At 32.0% G+C, this 870-nt stretch overlaps 1 protein-coding gene across 1 annotated transcript in view; it reads left to right on the plus strand.

The window, feature by feature from the left end:
• The window catches only part of morn5 (MORN repeat containing 5), a 36759-nt gene that overhangs the window by 31570 nt on the left and 4319 nt on the right, over positions 1 to 870 (plus strand). The window lies entirely within an intron of this gene.

The raw sequence follows: 870 nt of genomic DNA on the forward strand, positions 1-870 counted from the left end.
ACTTATTGTTCGGGGTTTGGAAATAAATACGAAAAAAAGAGAAGAGGAATAATGTGACGTGATCTCGCATAATTTATCATATTCACAGACAGATTATTTTACCTCTAACGGTTCCAAAAATATTTTTTATTTATTTATATAATTTATTTTTAATTATTATTATCATTTTTATTTTGCCATTGGAAAACCAAAAATGTTTTTTTTTTTCCTAAGAACATTTCAGCGAACAGTTCTTAAAATAAATTTTTTCCCAGTATGAAGAACATTTCGTGCAAGGGAGAGGCTCCATGGATGTTGAAGGTTCTTCGCAGAACCATGCATCAATGCAAATGAAGAACCTTTATTTTTAAGTGTATGGCGGAAACTTGCCTCCGTTAGTCGATGTGACTGATTTAGGCCTATATTTTTATATCACAAAAATCAGAAAAAGTAGTAGGCTAGTGTCGAAAAAAAATAAATGAACCCAGTAAATTAAAAACAGTAATAAATAAATAAAACAGAATAAAATGAAATGGACAGGGGTTAGATTTGCTATAAGAAACCCCGCTAGTGACGCATGCTAATTCGAATTTAAAAACGAAACAATTTTAATAAATAAGAAAACAGATTATTTTAGGGTCCAGCTGATATTGAAATAATTAAATTCTCCTTGTGGCAAAAGACTCTCTAGGCCTGTTCGTAGGTTAATTGAAAACGGTTGCAGTCTAATAAATAAGCGTAGGCTATTAAGACAACGGTGCTTTAAAAATGGTCACTACAGGCACTATTATCGATCATTACAGGGAGTTCAAAGCAACGCAAAAACAGCACAGCAGACCTTACTGTGATTTAAATACACAAACATATCCATTTCAGATGAAAGCACAAGAA

This window comes from Onychostoma macrolepis, chromosome 10 (assembly GCF_012432095.1).
Source record: "Onychostoma macrolepis isolate SWU-2019 chromosome 10, ASM1243209v1, whole genome shotgun sequence".
In the NCBI taxonomy this organism is placed as follows: Eukaryota; Metazoa; Chordata; class Actinopteri; order Cypriniformes; family Cyprinidae; genus Onychostoma; species Onychostoma macrolepis.